The sequence below is a fragment of the Chiloscyllium plagiosum genome, unplaced genomic scaffold, assembly GCF_037043375.1.
Source record: "Chiloscyllium plagiosum isolate Xiang-an unplaced genomic scaffold, Cpla_swu_hap1 HiC_scaffold_47, whole genome shotgun sequence".
In the NCBI taxonomy this organism is placed as follows: domain Eukaryota; kingdom Metazoa; phylum Chordata; class Chondrichthyes; order Orectolobiformes; family Hemiscylliidae; genus Chiloscyllium; species Chiloscyllium plagiosum.
In genome coordinates this window covers 15,275,345-15,294,283 of record NW_028270185.1, presented here as the reverse complement: position 1 = coordinate 15,294,283, position 18,939 = coordinate 15,275,345, and the positions used below count along the sequence as shown (strand labels likewise).

The 18,939-nt window shown below is 49.4% G+C and overlaps 2 long non-coding RNA genes across 3 annotated transcripts in view; one reads left to right on the top strand and one right to left on the bottom strand.

The window, feature by feature from the left end:
* LOC122542871 (uncharacterized) overlaps nucleotides 1-14,806 on the top strand; it is a 63,837-nt gene extending 49,031 nt beyond the window's left edge. Inside the window, exon 4 of the long non-coding RNA XR_015754769.1 lies at nucleotides 14,681-14,806. This is a non-coding gene — a long non-coding RNA (uncharacterized LOC122542871). The remainder of the gene's footprint in view (nucleotides 1-14,680) is intronic.
* Nucleotides 1-15,631, bottom strand: part of LOC148135993 (uncharacterized) — a 29,826-nt gene extending 14,195 nt beyond the window's left edge. The window contains exons 1-3 of one of the 2 annotated variants that reach the window (XR_015754771.1): nucleotides 15,365-15,631; nucleotides 14,666-14,848; nucleotides 11,851-11,984 (exon numbers count right to left, since the gene is read on the bottom strand). This is a non-coding gene — a long non-coding RNA (uncharacterized LOC148135993). Of the gene's footprint in view, nucleotides 1-11,850; nucleotides 11,985-14,665; nucleotides 14,849-15,364 lie in introns of those variants that run through there. The other variant, XR_015754772.1, reaches the window with a different exon arrangement.
* Between the last annotated feature and the right edge of the window lie 3,308 nt (nucleotides 15,632-18,939).

Here is an 18,939-nt window from a genome sequence, read left to right as displayed (position 1 = left end):
TCTTGTGGGGGGTAGGGGCAAATGGGAGGCTCCTGTGGGGGGAGGGGCAAATGGGAGGCTCCTGTGGGGGGTAGGGGCAAATGGGAGGCTCCTATGTTGGGTAGGGCAAATGGGAGGCTCCTGTGGGGGGAGGGGGCAAATGGGAGGCTCCTGTGGGTGGTAGGGGCAAATGGGAAGCTCCTGTGGGGGGAGGGGCAAATGGGAGGCTCCTGTGGGGGAAGGGGGCAAATGGGAGGCTCCTGTGTTGCATAGGGGCAAATGGGAGGCTCCTGTGGGGGGAGGGGGCAAATGGGAGGCTCCTGTGTTGCATAGGGGCAAATGGGAGGCTCCTGTGGGGGTTAGGGGCAAATGGGTGGCTCCTGTGGGGGGAGGGGCAAATGGGAGGCTCTTGTGGGGGTTAGGGGCAAATGGGAGGCTCCTGTGTGGGGGAGGGGCAAATGGGAGTCTCCTATGGGGGGGGGGAGCAAATGGGAGCCTCCAGCAGGGGAAGATAGGGGCTATTTCTCTCTGAATAATGAATTGACATAAAATTCCTTCTGCCCTTGGGTGGCTTTGGGCTTGTATTTCTGTATCACCCTTCCCAGTCTTGCCCCTCACCCACTCCCCCTTCCATCCAAAGTATTTCACTGCCCCTCGAGTACTTTTTGCGAAGTGAGGTTGCCGTTGGAAACACAGCCACCAAGTTCAAGATGGCGGCGGGGGCAGGGTGGGAAGTGTTCGGGCCCTGTGCCTGTACGCTCCCTTTCACCCAGCCAACCGCGTTCTCCATTGTCCATTGTCCGTTTTTGGCTTCGTTTCCTCTTTTCTCGTTTGCCCCAAAGGTCTCCTTTCGCGCGGCCGGGCCTGGTGGAAAGTGGTGCGAGGGCCGACTGCAGCAGTGGGTGTGGTGCCCGTTCCTCGTTGCCATGGCGGCCGTGGCTTTATCGTGGGTGGGTCTGGTCCGTCCGTCCGTCCCACCAGGCGGTGGCGGCTTCAGCCGGGGGCTATAGCGGAGGAGGCATGGTGATTCCGGTCCATTCCTGGTTGCTATGGCAGCAATGTGGTAGCTTTGGACAGTAACGTCTTGAGTGACGGTGACTGGGTGCTGGCCCTGGTCTGTCCCTCCCGGCAATGACGGTGACGCAGCAGCTTCAGTTTCGGTTTTGGCGGGGGCAGTATTCCAGGTTCACTCCGGAAATCCTTGCTTTGGTCGCCTCAGGGGGAGCTTCGGCAACAACGTTCCACAAACTAAACAACTTCGTCCAAACGTCAGCTCAATTGTTTCTTTTCAGATTGCGGTGACTTTTACACATTTCACTGCATTTTCAAAAATACAGGTGACAATAAATTGCTGCAGGTAACCCCCACTTTTCGAAGGTTTGCCACTTCATTTTAACGAAAGACCTACATTTGCAACTGTTCTCGCTAACTGAAAGAAGTCCAAAGAGGATTTTCGCTTTTATGGAATAAATTAATGCCTGTTCATTTTACGCCATTTCGGCTTACGAAAGGTTTCAGAGGAATGTTCTACTTTCAGATAGCAGAGGGAGGGATACCTGTATTTTATTCTTGTAAGTTCAATGACCAGGGAGTTTGGAACCGGGGCCTCACTGTCTGAGGATATGGCTAGGTCATTGTTTTTTAACTCATGTGGGCATCACTAGCTAGGTTAGCATTTATTATCCAGGAGGCCATTAAGTCTCAACTATGTCGATCTGTGTAGGCCAGACTAGGTAAGGATGGCAGATTCTTTCCTTCCAGGACATTGCTGAACCAACTGACCTTTTTCCTGACAATCGACACCGGTTTCATAGAAGTCCTAATTCCAGATATTTAATTGAATTCAATTCCCACCATCTACCAGGCAGGTTTTGAAACCCAGGTCTCCAGGATGTCACCAGGGTCTCTGTATTGGTGGCCCAGCGATTATGCCACTAGGCCGTCACCTCTTTAGGATTGAGCTGAGGAGAAACTCTTCACCCAGAGAGTGGGGAGCCTGTGGGATTGAGGCCAAAACATTGAATGTTTTCAAGTTAGATACAGTCCTGAGAGCGAAAGGGATCAAAGGGTATGGGGAGAAAGTGAGAGCAGGGGATGAGTTTGATGGTTATCCATGATCATGGAGGAGAAAGTGAGGTCTGCAGATGCTGGAGATCAAAGTTGAAACTTTATTGCTGGAACAGCACAGCAGGTCAGGCAGCATCCAGGGAACAGGAGACTCGACGTTTCGGGCACAGGCCCTTCTTCAGGAATGAGCAGAGAGTGTTCAGCAGGAGAAGATAAAAGGTAGGGAGGAGGGACTTGGAGGAGGGGCGTTGGAAATGTGATAGGTGGAAAGAGGTCAAGGTGAGGGTGATAGGTCGGAGTAGGATGGAGGCGGAGAGGTCAAGAAGAAGACTGCAGGTCAGGAAGGCGGTGCCGGGCTGGAGGGATTCGGCTGAGACAAGGTGGGGGGAGGGGGGATGAAGAAACTGGTGAAGTCCAAGTTCATCCCCTGCGGTTGGAGGGTTCCCAGTCGGAAGATAAGACACTCCTCCTGAGCACCTCTGGGCCACCCGGACGAACCAACCCAACCACCCTGTATCACAGCATTTCAACTCCCCCTCCCACTCCACCGAGGATATGCAGGTCATTGGACTCATCCACCGCCAAACCACAACAACGCGACGGTCGGAGGAGGAGCGTCTTATCTTCCGACTGGGAACCCTCCAACCACAGGGGATGAACTTGGACTTCACCAGTTTCTTCATCCCCCCTCCCCCCACCTTGTCTCAGCCGAATCCCTCCAGCCCGGCACCGCCTTCCTGACCTGCAGTCTTCTTCTTGACCTCTCCGCCTCCATCCTACTCCGACCTATCACCCTCACCTTGACCTCTTTCCACCTATCACATTTCCAACGCCCCTCCTCCAAGTCCCTCCTCCCTACCTTTTATCTTCTCCTGCTGAACACTCTCTGCTCATTCCTGAAGAAGGGCCTGTGCCCAAAACGTCGAGTCTCCTGTTCCCTGGATGCTGCCTGACCTGCTGTGCTGTTCCAGCAATAAAGTTTCAACTTATCCATGATCATGGCAGAGCAAACTCGAAGGGCCGAATGGCCTATTCCTGCTCCTATTATCTATGTTTTCCTCACAGGGACAGGAAGGATGGATTGCTTTGCGATTTGGTTGAGAGATAAACTCTGGCTCTGACTCTGAGGAGAGCTCTTTCTCAAGGTACTGTCACGTAATCTTTTCCAAACCCACCCCTCCCCCACCAGTGGTGACACAGCCTGGGTGGTAGTGCCTCATGTGAAACTACACTCATGCTGGACCAGGTGCACCGGCCTCAACTGTGGGGTCCCTAAGTCTATCTGATGTGGGACCTGAGCTTTGAATCCGCTGGTGGGGGGAGCAGGTGTGGGGATGGGGGTTGCCATGATCTCCCAGAATTAGACTACTCCAGTCATACCGCACAGAAGCAGACCCTTCGGTCCAACCCGTCTGTGCCGACCAGATATCCCAAATCGATCTAGCCCCATTTACCAGCATTTGGCACAAATCCCACCAAACCCTTGCTATTGAGTGTGGGAGGGGACATCAGCAATTAGGAAACAAACCATTGCCCATTGAACAATCACAGTTCAGCCCCTTGAGAGAATCCAACTCAGTTAGTGAGGTGGAAGCCTCCTGGGGGTAGTTTATTGACTTCCCCATCTCTCCTGTCACAGGTATGCCTTATTTGTAAGTGCTTATGGATAATATCTATTATCTAGCTGTTTGTCTTAGCTGTGACAATGCCATTAATAAACTTTACCAATATTATTGATTAAACATTAACTCAGCCCCATTTTGGACACATTTTGTGGAAAGGCACAACTCCAGTTCCCTTAGAGCCACAGGGTCATATTGCATGGAAACAGACCCTTCGCTCCAACCAGTCCATGCCAACCATAATCACAAACTAAACTAGTCCCACCTGCCTGCCCCGGCCCATATCCTTCCAAACCTTTCCTATTTGAGTGTCTTTTAAATGTTGTAACTGTGGCCAAACCCACCACGTCCTCAGGAAGTTGATTCCACACACGAACCACCCTGTGTGGAAAAAGATTGTCCCTCATGTCTTTTGTAAGTAGAATCATAGAAACATAGAATCCCCACAGTGTGGAAACAGGCCATTTGGCCCAACAAATCCACACCGGCCCTCTGAAGAGTATCCCACCCAGACCCATTCCCTTACCCTGTGACTCTACATTTCCCCCTGACTAATGTACCTAACCTACACACCCCTGAACACTATGGGCAATTTAGCACCGCCCAGTCACCCATCTCTCTCCTCTTCCCTTAAAAATGTCTCTTCGTCTTGAAAGCCCCCATCCTTGGGAAAAGACAACTGCCATAACTCTATCTATACCCCTCATGATTTTATAAACCTCCATAAAGTCACCTCTCAACCTCCTATGCTCCAGTGAAGAAAATCCCAGCCTTTCCTTATAACTCAAACCTTCCAGACCCGGCAACATCCTGCTAAATCTCATCCGAACTCTTTCCCGCTGATTAGCATCCTTTTTAGACCGGAATAGGACACAGTATTCCAGGAGAGAACCCAGAGACTCAGAGGACGTGAGCCAACTGAGTCGCGGGTGACATGAAAATGCAGCGCCTTGGGAGTCTGGGTCTGTGTGCGCCATTGCACCGATCTCCAGGCCGGGTCCTCCAGTGACCAAGGTCAAGTTTCCTGTGGAGCGAGCTTTCCACCCAGGGTCTCCAGTCACCTCATGGAGATCCTGGAAGGTTGACGGAGTGCTTGACTTGGTAGGAGTGACCCAAACAGGGGGCCCAATGGTATGGGACGCAGTGAGTTTCGCTTTTATATTTATTCAAGTGTGAGGCGTTGCTAGCTGGGAGAAAGTGGGGACTCCTGGAAATCAGAGTCGAGAGTGTGTTGCTGGAAAAGCACAGCAGTTCAGGTAGCATCCGAGGAGCAGGAGAATCGACGTTTCGGGCACTGGTCCTTCTTCAGTTGCTGGCTCGGGACAGCATTTATTATCGTCCCTAGTTGCCCCTTGAGAAGGTGAGGTTGAGCTGCCTTCTTGAACTGCTGCAGTCCTCCTGCTGTGGGTTGACCCACAAAGCCATTAGGGAGGGAATTCCAGGATTTGGACCCAGAGACAATGAGGGAACTCCGATATATTTCCAAGTCGGGATGGTGAGTGGTTTGGAGGGGAACTTGCAGGGGGTGGTGTTCCCCTGTATCTAATGCCCTTGTCATAGAGTCAGAGAGTCATACAGCACAGAAACAGACCCTTCAGCCCAACCAGTCCATGCCGACCATAATCCCAAACTAAACTAGTCCCACCTGCCTGCTCCTGGCCCATATCCCTCCAATCCTTTCCTATTCATGTTCTTATCCAAATGTCTTTGTAACTGTCCCCACATCCACCACTTCCTCAGGAAGTTCATTCCACACTCTGTGTAAAAAAGTGGCCCCTCATGTCTTTTTAAAATCTTTGTCCCCCTCACCTTAAAAATGTGGGCCCTAGTCTTGTCATCCCACATCCTAGGGACCAAAACCGCACAGATATTCCAGGTGTGGCCTCACTAATGTGCTGTACAGTTGAAACAAGACATCTGATTTCGAAAGCCCTCTGGCGATTAAAGGCCAATAAAATAAGAGACCCACTTTTCATTTACCACCTTCAACGTTTCCCCCTCCCTCACCGTCGCATTTCTAGGAGATGAAGGAGAAAAGTCTGTATTTGTGTAGCTCCTTTTGCAACCTTGGGAAACTCCAAAGGACTTTGCACTAGGTACGTACGTTCAGAGTGTGGCCATCTTTGTGATGTTGACCTGCCATGAACTCTATCTGTACCCATCTTTGTTATTCCTTTGTTTGGAAAGTTCTGTCTAAGGTTTGTAATGGCGCTAGGCTTGTACCACAGAATAGCTCTCTGGGAGTTTATTCGGGATGGGTTTGTCCTGATTGAGTGGCGAAGTGGACTCAATGGGCCGAATTGCCTTACTTCCACTCCTATGTCTATGGTTTTATGCTGAGATAATGCAATATTCTAATTTCTATCATGGGATGTTGGGCATCATTGGCACTTATTGTCCATCCATCATTGGCAATGAACTGAGTGGCTTGTTTGGACCACTTCAGGGGGCAGTTAAGAGTCATTCACATCGCTGTGGGTCTGGAGTCACGTGTAGGCTGGGTAAGGATGGCAGATTCCCTTCTTCAAAGGGGGAGCAGATGGTTTTTTTCACACCAGCCAGCGATAGCTGTCATGGGTCACCATGACTAAGTCTAGCTTTTATAATTCTGGATTTTTAAATTGAACTTAAATTTCACCACCGCACTAGCCTGGAACTTCAGATTACCCAATGACACCGCCCCGCGTTTGCTGGTCCTATTCTCTGAGTGTTAGTATTTGCCAACTGTTAATTCCAGGAAGGTCAAGGAAGGGGGGATTGATTTGTAGAATGGGTCAAGGACTTTCCAAACGCTTTCCACTTCCCAAGGAAATGTCCGACTGAGTTTCCAAATGTTCTCCAAGGGTCCTCTCTGGAACTCCTCGGCCAAGTCAGGAACCATTGCATTTCTCCTGGTCTTTCTTTTCCTTTGTGAACGGCAGCTATCGTCCAACCAGACATTCCCCCAGCTCTTTTGTGAAGACATTACCCCACATTCAGCATCGGGCACAGGAACTGGAAGTCCATTCCGTTTCTTTTGAGAGGAAAATATGTTAATCTCTCCTGTTCTTTCTTTCCTTCCTTACGACTCTCACTCCTTCCTTCTCTGTCCTTCCATATTGATCCATTAGGCCGAAGAACTCTCAAGACCCATTGCTGCCAAAGTCAAAGGGAAGCCGAGGTAGGACAAGAAGTGAGTGGTGCCAAGCCTGGACCTAGTTATTCAATTGTCCCAACAGACATAAGACAGAGGAGTAGGAGGAGGCCATTCAGCCCCTCAAGCCTGCTTCCCCATTCAGCACGATCGTGGCTGATCTGACCCGGGACCAAAACTGCACAAATATTCCAGTTGTGGCCTCACCAATGTTCTGTACAGTCGAAACAACACACCAGAACTCAAAGGCCCCCTGGCGATTAACGGGCAATAAAAAAGGAGACACACCTTCCATTTTCACCTCTCCCCGCTCCCTCCCTGTCTCATTCCTAGGAGATGAAGATGAAGGGTCCGCATTTGTGTCATGCCTTTCACGACCACGGGAATCTCCGAAGGACTTTGCACTAAATAAGTACGTTCCGAGTGCGGCCACCTTTGTGATGCCGACCGCACAGGACCCAATGTGTGCTCAGTGACACTGATGGAGGGGTGGCCTTTGGTCAGGGGCAAACTCCCATGCTCACTTTCAAAACATTTGTAGCCACCAGAGAGGGCAGACGGCCTGAGAGAAGGTACCTCTGACAGAGCAGCACTCCCTCAGCATGGAGCAGGTAGTAAGGTGGAGTGAGGTGGTATTCACCACCTTGTGATTGGCAGCACTCTCTTTGTGAGCTCTGCATTAGCTTCAGGAACACACCACACCTTTAGGAGAAAGTGAGAAAGTGGTGGAGAGTCGGAGCTGGAAAAGCGCATTAGGTTAGACAGCATCCGAGGAGCAGGAGAGTGGACGTTTCGAGCATAAGCCCTTCATCAGAAATGTGGTAGGGGGAAGGGCGCTGAGAGATAAATAGGAGGGTGGGGGTGGGGCTGTGGGGAAGGCAGTTTGGAAGATGATGGGTAGATGCAGATGGAGGGTGATGGTGATAGGTCAGGGGGAAGAGTGGAGCAGATAGGTGGGAAGGAAGATGGACAGCGAGGAGGACGGTGCCAAGTTGGAGGGTTGGATCTGGGATGGGGTTGGGGGGAGGGGAGATTTGGAAACCGGTGAAGTCAACGTTGATGCCGTGTGGTTGGAGGGTCCCAAGGGGGAAGATGAGGCGTTCTTCCTCCAGACGCCAAGTGGCTTGGATTTGGCGGTGGAGGAGGCCCAGGATTTCCTTTTCCTTGGGGATGTTGGAGGGGGAGTTGAAGTGGTTGGCCACAGGACGGTGGGGTTGTTGGGATGTGCATGGAGCAGAGATGTTCCCTCTGAAACTTCAGCTCTCCTGCTCCTCGGATACTCTTAGCCTGGGCCTTAAGGCTTCCACGGGAGATCTGAGGTGAAGGAGGCTTGTTTTGAGGGATCAAGGATATGAGGAACAGGGAACTGAGTTGGGCAATCAGCCATGATCATATTGAATGGCTCGAAGGGCCGAAGGGCGTACTCCTGCTCTTATTCTATGTTTCTATTAGCCGTGACCTTGATGCAGCAGGAGAATGCATCTTAAAAGTAGGCCATTCAGCCCATCAAATCTGGTCCGCCGATCAATAACTGGAGCGTCGGAGGCTGAGGGGTGACCTTATAGAGGTTTATAAAATTAACGGGGACATGGATAGGGTAAATAGACAGAGTCTTTTCCCTGGGGTCGGGGAGTCCAGAACTAGAGGACATGGGTTTAGGGTGAGAGGCGAAAGATATAAAAGAGACCTAAGGGGCAACGTTTTCACACAGAGGGTGGTACGTGTATGGAATGAGCTGCCAGAGGAAGTGGTGGAGGCTGGTACAATTGCAACATTTAAGAGGCATTTGGATGGGTGTATGAATAGGAAGGGTTTGGAGGGACATGGGCCGGGTACTGGCAGGTGGGACTAGATTGGGTTGGGATATCAGGTCGGCATGGACGGGTTGGGCCGAAGGGTCTGTTTCCGTGCTGTCCATCTCTATGACTCTCTCATGGCTGATCTGATCATTCTCAACGCCCCTTCCCCATAAACCCTCGATTCCCTTTCCCTTTAATCAGATCGCAGTCTGAAGATTCCCCTCTGAGCTACCCCAATGACTGTCACGTTGCTTCCAGTGTCCTGGTTTGGTTTTCACTGTTTTCTGAAACCAATTTTCTGTCGCCCTGACTTTCCCTCCTACAGCGGTTTCGCCGTTGCCAGGACAGAAGCAGAGTGAGCTCAGGAGATAAATCAGTGTCACTTTTCCCTGACTCCAGCCTTGCATTCTGCACAGCCCGCAGAGGCCTTATTAATCAACTTCAGGCGACGTCGCTTGGGATTCGGATTTCTCCCCGTTTGTCGAGAAGCAGATGGTGAAGTGAGCTTTCGAATTGTCCGCCTCATTTTGTAAGCTGCTCATTTACGGTGTGAGAATCTACCGGGGGGGGGGGGGGGGGGGGGGGGGGGCTCCACATTGGGCTAGCATCGAGCAACTTCAGATTCTTCAAATCAAACGGGCTCACTCCAAATCGACGGGGGGAGAGGCACGCAGTCGCAGAGAGGGGATGCACCTGCCCTGGCAATCCTGAGGGTTAATGTCCAGGAGACCACGAGTTCAAGCCCTGCCACAATCTCTGAGTCAGAGAGGTCTACAGCACGGAAACAGGCCCTTCGGCCCAACCTGCCCAGTTTTCACAATTAATCTAGTCCCAATTGCCTGCTTTTGGCCCATATCCCTCCAGACCTATCCCATCCATCTCCCTGTCCAAATGCTTCTTAAATTGTACTCATCTCCACCACTACTTCCAGCAGCCTATTTCAGACACTCACCACAGTCTGGGTGAAAAACCTGTCTCCCCAGTCCCTTTTACGTCTCTTCCCTCTCGCCTTAAACCTATCCCTTCTAGTTTTAGACATCCCTACCCTGGAGAAAGGCGGTTGGCTATCAGTGCCCCTCGTGATTTCATCGACCTGAGGTCACCTCTCAGTCTCTTATTGCAGTAGGAAAGGGTGCTGATTGATTATCAAGTTGTCTCTGATTGGTCAAAGATTTGGCCTGGGATATGCACCAGGGAAATATTGTTCTGAAGCGAAACACCCCCTGGGCCTGTTCCTGTTACCTGCAGAGGACATGTCCCTTTGTATGAATTGATGCATCTTCCAGCAAGTGATAACCAACCAGCCCTCTTTTCTCATGTAGTACGCATTGTTTCTCCCTTTGAAATTTGGCTTTCTTGCAGTTCGGTCCTGATGAGGTCACAAGCTTCGATAGTCCGGCTCCTTGCTCAGTAATACTCAGGTTCAGAGGTCACAATTCATACACGCGGACTTGCCCATTCTCATTTTCAGAATTGTGTCCCTTAACATTCATATCTTCCAAAGTAGGTTAGGAAGAGGCTATTTAGTCTGCTTGGGTCTTCACACTCATTCACTGATACATGGGGTTATGAACATGAGATGCAATGCCATTTAACAATGCTTCCTTGACAGTGGAAAATGACAGGCGCTGTACGGGTTTAACGTTTGGCACTTGCCCTTTTAAGTAAACCCTCTCTTGCAGCTGCTACAGCCTGCACAGGCGAGTCGCAGGAGGCACAGATGAGATCAGCACTTGTTGCCCATTCCTAGTTGACCCTAGCGCTGAGTAGATTGCTGGGCCATTTCGGAGGGCAATTAATACTTATTTCACCGACTGCCATGCTGGGGTTTGAACCCAGGACCCTCAGAACTCATGCACCTGGAGTTCAAGTACCACTGCTCCACAACCAACTGCCCCCCCAGTGCTTCCCATTGGGTCCCCAGCACTTCATCATTTGATTTGATTTATCATTGTCACATTTATCCAGATAGAGTGAAAAGTATTGTCTTGCATTCTGTCCAGACACATCACACCTTACATAAGTACATCAGGGTAATAGAATGGTATGCAGAATGTGGTGTTACAGAAGGTGCAGAGAAAGACCAACTCTAATATATGAGATGTCCGTTCGCAAGTCTGATTACAGCCAGGAAGATGCTGTTCTTAAATCATTGGTACACGTTTTCAAACCTTTATATCTTCTGCCTGACAGAAGAGGGTGGAAGAGATTCTAACCGGGGTGGGAGGGGTCTGTGATGATGTTGGCTGCCTTCCTGAGGCAGTGGGAGGTGTAGATGGAGTCAGTGGGTGGGAGGCTGGTTTGTGTGATGGACTGGGCTGGGTTCACAGCTCTCTGTAGTCTCTTACAGTCCTGGGCAGAGCAGTTGCCGCACCAAACCGTGATACATCCAGATAGGATGCTTTCTACAGTGCATCTATAAATGTTGGTAAGGGTCCTTGTGGACGTGCTGAATTTCCTTAGCCTCCTGAGGAAGTAGAGGTGTCGGTATGCTTTCTTGACCGTAACATCAACGTGGGTGGACCAGGACAGATTGTTTGGTGATCGTCACTCTATGCTTGGGCTGAATGGAAGATGGGGACTCACTGGAGTGAAAGGAACTGGAGGCCAACCTTAAAAAGTCATAGCTCTTTCAATGAAACCACTGTCCCTTCTGTAGCTCAGAAAGACATGGACTCATACTGGACTGGGGAACAACAGGACGCTGGATTCCAAGGAAGATGTGTGGCGGAAAAGGTAAATGGGGACCCCTCATTTAATCCAGGTGGGCGCAAGTGACCCCTTTGGCTGGACCCAGCTCTGCTTGGGTTTTTTTTTCACCTGAGAAGCTGCGAGACACAAGATTCAGAGGTCTCACTGAGATGAGGAGAGTTATTGTTGTCATGTGTCAATAATCTATGGAACCTGCTCCCCTCTGGGGGCTGACTCAGAGAATATATTTGAATATACTGAGCCTGGAACATTTGGCAGATAGTTCTGGAGGGGGAGTCACATCAGACTTGAAAACCTAACTCTGATTTCTCTTCACAGATGCTGCCAGACCTGCTGAGCTTTTCCAGCAATTTCCGTTTTCGCTTCTGATACACAGCATCCGCAGATCTTGCAGTCTTTATTAAACAAACACCTGAGCTTGACTTGATCCAACAAATAAACCAAAGACCTTTCTTACTTGAACAAGACTATATTTAATAAATTGGAGGCACCAGGAGGGTCCGATGACTCAACGGACTCCCAGTTACCTTCAGCAGGAAGTCCTCAGACGGTGGTCTTTCCACACTGCCCCTTGGCGGCATCTTCCCCAGGCTTTAGTGCGTTCCTCTGCACACGGTCTTGGACCTTGACGTGTGCCAGTCTGCAACACTCGATCAGGGTCAACCCCTTGCTCTGGAAGACCAATAAATATCGGGCAGACCAAAGGGCATCTTTTACTGAGTTATGGTCCTCCTGGCGCAGCCGATGTGCATCTCGGCGTCCACCCCAGGGACCAGACCCTAGAGCAGAGTCCCGCCTCAGGAATCTGCTTGGGACGAACATCGACAGAAATCACTGCATCTTTCTCCAGACCTCCGTTACAAAGCTACGTTCCACAGAACAATGGCAGGCCCAGAGGCCTGACTGGATTTAAAAACTACTCCCAACATTCCCAGTTTCTCCTTCCCTCAACTACCTTTCTAACTATCTATCCATCATTACCTTTGACGTAACCAACTATTCTATCTGACTCCCAAGGACACCCTGGTCGAAGAGTCTGATCTAATATCAGGCCGGACATGCTTCGGGTGGCCTTGGGGAAACGAAGGGTTAATGCAGGAGGCTGCTCCTGGTGTTTGGGGTAATGCTACCAGACTGTGCTCAGAGTGACACATTGGAGGTAACACTCCCAGCTAGTATTCCTGGTGGGATCTGGGCTGGGGTGGAGTGGGGAATGGGATGGTAAGGAGCGGAGTTGGAGAAATGGAGAACGTCAGCTCTCCCCTTCGTGTGCGACCAACTGGGCAATGAGGACATGTTAGATCGGGATTCAGAAATGGGGCGACTGAGTCTCCGTGACCGGGGACATCGAGAATCCAGCCAGTTATTGATGTTTCTCTCACCTGTACACGCACGGTCATTAATTATCTGCCCCTCCAGTGAGCCAACACTCCTTCCATTTATAAAGGATTCCCTGAGCTCCCTGCAGTGTGCGACCTCCATAAATCTTCCAGAATCCAAGCTGTGATCCGACTTTTCTTCAGGGAACAACATAGCGGCTAGAATGGGATTTCTCCCTCTCTGTTGTTCAGGTTCAGCAACCAAATATTTGCTAACCTCCGGCCCCATCACAACTCAGGTCACCTTGCCAAATGCTAAATCAGTGCAGAAGTGTGCTCGGTTGTGTCCTGTATTCGGAGAAAGTGAGGTCTGCAGATGCTGGAGATCAGAGCTGAAAATGTGTTGCTGGAAAAGCGCAGCAGGTCAGGCAGCATCCAGGGAGCAGGAGAATCGACGTTTCGGGCATAAGAAGAAGGGCGTATGCCCGAAACGTCGATTCTCCTGTTCCCTGGATGCTGCCTGACCTGCTGCGCTTTTCCAGCAACACATTTTCAGCTGTGTCCTGTATTCGAAAAGCAGGACAAATCCAACCATCATTGGTTAGGCCGCTGTTGGAATATTACGTGCAATTCTGGTCTCCTTCCTATCGCAAAGGTGTTGTGAAACATGAAAGGGTTCAGAAAAGATTTACAAGGATGTTGCCAGGTTTGGAGAGGCTGAACAGGCTGGGGCTGTTTTCCCTGGAGCGTCGGAGGCTGAGGGGTGACCTTATAGAGGTTTACAAAATTATGAGGGGCATGGATAGGGTGAATAGACAAAGTCTTTTCCCTAGGGTCAGGGAGTCCAGAACTAGACGGCTTAGGTTTAGGGTGAGAGGGGAAAGATATAAAAGAGACCTAAGGGGCAGCTTTTTCACGCAGATGGTGGTACATGTATGGAATGAGCTGCCAGAGGATAGGGTGAAGGCTGGTACAATTGCAACATTTAAGAGGCATCTGGATGGGTATATGAATAGGAAGGATTTGGAGGGATATGGGCCAGGTGCTGGCAGGTGGGACTAGATTGGGTTGGGATATCTGGTTGGCATGGACAGGTTGGACCAAAGAGTCTGTTTTCATGCTGTACATCTCTATAACTCTATGACACCCCATCTGTCTCCTCTTGATCATCAGTAAAGTGATGGAAGGTGTCACCAACAGTGCTATCAAGCAGCACCTGCTCAGCAATAACCTGCTCAGTGACGCCCAGTTTGGGTTCCCCCAGGGTCAATTAGCTCCTGACCTCATTACAGCCTTGGTTCCAACATGGACAAAAGAGCTGAATTCCAGAGGGGAGGGGAGAGGGACAGCCATTGACATTAAGGCTGGATTCAACCAAGTGTGGCATCAAGGAGCCCTGACAAAACTGGTATCAGTGGGCATCGGGGGACAAGTCTCCATTGGTTGGAGTCATTCCTGACACAAAGGAAAATGGTTGTGGTTGTTGGAGGTCAGTCATCTCAGCTCTAGGACATCTCTGCAGGAGTCCCTCAGGGGAGTGTCCTCAGCCCAACCATCTTCAGCTGCTTCATCAATGACCTTCCTTTCATCATAACGTCAGAAGTGGGGATATTCACCGATGATTGCACAATGTTTAGAACCATGCCTAACTCCTCAGACATGGGAGCAGCCCATGTTCAAATGCAACAAGATCTGGACAATATCCAGGCTTGGGCTGACAAGTGGCAAGTAACATTCATGCCAGGCAAGGGATGGGCAATAAATGTGGGCCCAGCCAACGGTACCCGTATCCTGTGAACAAATTATTTAAAAAGTGCAGCATTTTACGTGGAAGGGTACAGCGGCCTAGTGGAGGTAGCAACTCAAGGGTCATTGTTCAAGCCCCACCATAGCACTTGACTCAATGCTAGTTGATGTTGACCTTTGTCTGTGTAAATTAAATTAAATTAAATTAACTTAAATTAAATTAAATGATATTGTGATGTAAATCAGGGCTGCGGTGCTGTCACATTCAGGCTTGCATTCTTATAGTACCTTTTATGATTCCAGGCCACCTCAAAGTGCTTCACTCCCAATGGATTGTGGTCAACATGACGTAGGAAACGCAGAAACCAATAGGTGCACAGCAAGATCCCACAAATCGAAACGTGGTTGATGACCAGATCAATCAGCTTTCTCCTGAAGTGAAGAATGAATATTGTTGGCAGCGCAGAATTACTGGGGGAAAAAAAAGTCACATTTTAACAGAAGTTTGCATTGTGTACTCAGCAGGACAAATTCGCAAGAAAATAAAATTCAACAATATTAATCCTGTATGGGCAGAAAACACTCTTCTCAAACAGTGGAAAATGTTATCTTCTTATTACAGTTGTATTTCTTGCAAATTGTCCTGATAAGGATGAAAAGCTGCAATAAAATGTGGTTTTTATTTCAGTGATAAGTATTGCCCAGGACACCAGGGAGAACTCCCCTGTGCCTTATCAAAAATAGGATCCTATTCTGTTCGACTGACAGTCTTGATGAATAGCTCAGCTGGAGGACAGCGCCTCCAACAGTGAAGGGCTTCTTTGGTACTGCACCAAAACTTCCTGAATTGCGTGCTTAAACCAAGGAATCATCGAGACCCTACAATGTAGAAGCAGGCCATTGGCCCATTGAGTCCACACTGAAGAGTACCCCACCCTATCCCTGGGGACCCCCATTTCCCACGGCCAATCCATCTAACATGCTCACCTTTAGACAGTGGGAGGCAATGCATACAGACACGGGGAGAATGTGCAAACTCCACACCAGACAGTCACCGCAGGCTGGAATTGAACTCGGGTTTCTGGTGCTGTGAGGCAGCAAAGCTGATCACTGAGTAACCACGCCACCCATGAATGGGATGTGAAGTTGTGCCTAACTGAGGAATACACACAAATACACACATATACACACACTTGTACACACGCATGTGCACACACACACACACTTGTACGCACACACACATGCACACAGATGCACATGCAGTACCCTCTATATCTCTCTCACACACACACAGCCCCCCCACTATCACTCTGTCTCATATATACACACACACACACACACTACTGTAAATACATCTCTCTGCTCTCCTGCTCCCACAGAAATCCAGCCCTGCCTCCCGGAGTAAGTCATGCGATTTACAGGTGCAGTTGAGCGAACACTGACTTTGACATTAGCACTTTTCATGATCATTCTGATAATTATTCTGATTATTATTATTACATATATATTCAGTCAGCTCAAAGCTAGCTGCCCTTGTCTCATCCTCTTTCATTTCCGTGCACGGTGTATAATTAACATGCTGCTAATTTGCAGGCACGCACAAAGAGCAGGGCCACGCTGCTGTCTTGATAAATTGCAAATGTCAGCAGGCATTAATCATCAGGGTCTTTTCGCACCCAGGAAAGGCACACCAGAGTATTGGTACAGCCCCCGCCAATTTAGCAGAGATCGCCAAACTGTGTCCTTTGATGCCTGTGTGTTTCAGGATGCCAAGTGCCGCCCTTTAGACTTACCCAGAGATCAGGAGACGCAAGAAACTTCAAATTTAGCTCAGTCTGGAATGGGTACGGATGAATGTCACCTATTGACTTCTCTGTGTTCTAGGCTCCTGCCAAATATTCATTTCTCTTTTTGGCTGGGAGCTTATTACGGCTAAATTTCCCAACGTCGCTGCCTTTTTCTGCTTGGGATTCCCAGTCCCACTCCAAGAATGGGAACACATCATTCCTGGCTCATTCTCCCAGAGTCAGGGCTGAGGGAGCATCTTCTTTCAGCTGAGGTAAGAGCTGCTGCAGTGGGATTCGAACCTGTGCCCGAGACATTAGCCTGGGTCTCTGGATTACCAGTCCAGTGACATTGCCAACAGGCTGCCATCACACCCAATGCCAGGCTACCACTTCAGAAGAGGACAGCAGAGTCCTTATTGCCAGCAGTGAGTTGGGACCTCATGTTGAGGCTGGTGGACCATCTCCTGGAATATTGTAGGCAAACGTGAGGACTGCAGATGCTGGAAACCAGAGTTTCGATCAGAGTGGTGCTGGAAAAGCACAGCAGGTCAGGCAGCATCTGAGGAGCAGGAAAATTGATGTTTCGGGCAAAAGCCCTTCATCAGGAATGAGGCTGAGGGAGGAGGAGAAGTTCTTCAAAGTACATCGATTCTCCTGCTCCCTCAGCCTCATTCCTGATGAAGGACCCTTGCCTGAAACATCGATTTCCTGCTCCTCAGATGCTGACTGACCGGCTGTGCTTTTCCTGGAATATTGTGTCCAGTTCTGCTATAGAAAGGATATTATTACATCAGAGAGGGTTCAGTAAAGTTTTACCAGGAGGTTGCCAGGAATCAAGGGTTTGGGATATAAAAATAGACTGGGTCTATTTTCATTGGAGTGTTGGAGGCTGAGGGGTGACCTTGTAGATGTCTATAAAATCATGAAGGGCATGGTTAGGGTAAATGGTGGGTGCCTTTTCCCGAGGGTAAGGGAGTTCAAGACGAGGGGCCATATTTTTCAGGTGAAAGAGAGAGATTTAAGAAAGACGTGAGGGGCAACTTTTTGTGAGGTTTGTGTGTGGAATGAACTTGCAGAGAAAGTGATGGATGCAGGTAGAGATACAATGTTTAAAGGATATTTGGATAAGTGCATGAATAGGAGAGGTTTGGAGGAATATGGGCCAAGTGCGAGCAGGTGGGACTAGTTTAGTTTGGAATTATGGTCAGTATGGACTGGTTGGGCCGAAGGGTCTGGTGTATGACTCGATGACACTGCTGGGAGTATTTGTTTCCCGGGGATTCTATTAATATGACATGAGTCCCGGCGCTGTGAAAAACATCAGAGATTCTCACTGCCCATCCTCGAATATTACAGTCCCTGCCACAGGGAATCGTCGAAAAAACACTGGAGGTCATTCACCTCTCCTTTCCAAGCTTTGAAAGAACAAGCAGGCCGAGCAGCCCAGCCTATTCTGGCACCCTCCCCAGAGCTCAGCAATTTCCTCCTCTTAATATCAATGCACAAAATATCAGAAAGAAGGATGGGTGTATAAATCCAATCATGGTTGTATGAAAATTGACAACGTGGGAAACAATGAGGAGGAAAGCCTTAGACAACAGGAAGATACCAACAGACCAGTCAGATAGCAAGTTTGTAGCTCAGGTTGAGTTTCTGGATGTAAATTTTCATGAAACCAAACCTTCCAGCTCAGCAAGCAAATGTACATCCAGACCAGTCAGATGGGTTGAACAATGGCAAACGGAACTTAATCCTGAAAAGTGTGATGTATTTGAGAAAGTTTAGCAAAACAAGGGAATGCATGGAGATTGGCTAGACCGTAGGAAACACAAGGGATCAGAGAGCCTTTGTCATGCATGGCCATAGATCCTTGAAGGCTCCAAGACAGATGGTTGAGATTTATTGCATACAATTCTGGTCACCACACTACCAGAAGGATGTGGATGCTTTGGAGAGGGTACAGAGGAGGTTTACCAGGATGTTGCCCAGTATGGAGGATTTTAGCGATGAAGGAAGGTTGGATAGTTTGGGTTTGTTTTCACTGGAACGCAGGAGGTTGAGGGACGACCTGATAGAAGTTTACAAGATTGTGAAGGGCATGGGTAGAGTGGAAAGTATGAGGCTTTTCCCCAGGGAGGAGGGATCAATTACTAGGGGACACAGATCCAAGGTGCGGAGGGGGATGAGTGGAAGTTGAAACGAGATGGTGCAAGGTAGGGTTTTTACACAAAGGGTGGGGAGTGCCTGGAACGCACTGTCAGAGGAGGTGGTGGAATCAGACACACTAGCAGCATTCGAGAAGCACCTGGACGAATACATGAATAGGAAGGGAATGGAGGGATATGGATCCTGTAAGTGAAGGCAGTTTTAGTATGGAAGGGCAAAATGTGTCAGCACAGGCTTGGAGGGCCGAAGGGCCTATTCCTGTGCTGTATTGTCCTTTGCTCTTTGAGATGGTAAATAAGGCAAATGGAATACTTGTCTTTGTTAGTTTAGGCATTAAATACAAGAGCAGGGGGGTCTTATTGGAGCTGAGTATAATGTCAGTCTGGCCACAATCCCGTTGCTATACTCCAGGAAAGTGTGATTGCACTGGAGAGGAGATTCACCAGGATGATTCCTGGAATGGCATGATTCAACGATGAGGAGGGATTGGACAGGCCGAGGTAGTTTTCCTCCCAGCAGAAAAGGCTGAGGCGGGGAGCTGATTGAGGCCTATGAAGGTAGGAGTGCAAGCAGACAGGGCCGATAGGAAGAGACCTTTCCCCTTAGTGG